Source organism: Nannospalax galili, unplaced genomic scaffold, assembly GCF_000622305.1.
Source record: "Nannospalax galili isolate Female #2095 unplaced genomic scaffold, S.galili_v1.0 scaffold7090, whole genome shotgun sequence".
In the NCBI taxonomy this organism is placed as follows: Eukaryota; Metazoa; Chordata; class Mammalia; order Rodentia; family Spalacidae; genus Nannospalax; species Nannospalax galili.
In genome coordinates this window covers 32271-32685 of record NW_008328042.1, presented here as the reverse complement: position 1 = coordinate 32685, position 415 = coordinate 32271, and the positions used below count along the sequence as shown (strand labels likewise).

The window sequence follows — 415 nt, the reverse complement described above, 5'->3', positions numbered from 1 at the left end:
CTTGACTATACCGTCGAACTTGGTATGGGTGAAATCATACTGGAACATGTAGACCATGTAATTGAGGTCAATGAAGGGGGTCACTGATGGCAACAATATCCACTTTGCCAGAGCTGAAGGCAGCCCTGATAACCAGGCACCCAATACGGCCGAATCTCTTTACTCTGACCACGTATCTCAGGGACCAAGCTGGCTCTGCACCAGAAGATGTGGCTGTCTTGGGAACCCAGAGGACCAGAAAGATGTTCCAGATTCTTTTTCGTGTCTGCTCTGTACTATTTCAGTGGTCACTGGATTTATCCTGTTGCTTCTCTTTTCACATCCCTGATCTGTCGTGTCTATGTGTAAAGTTTTTTAGAACTAAATCTGATTTGTCACTTCATTGCATAAGACCTTCCCCTCCATAGCTTAATAA

General features: G+C 44.8%; 1 pseudogene; it reads right to left on the bottom strand.

The window, feature by feature from the left end:
• Positions 1–148, bottom strand: part of LOC115071906 — an 860-nt pseudogene extending 712 nt beyond the window's left edge.
• Positions 149–415: the final 267 nt, after the last annotated feature.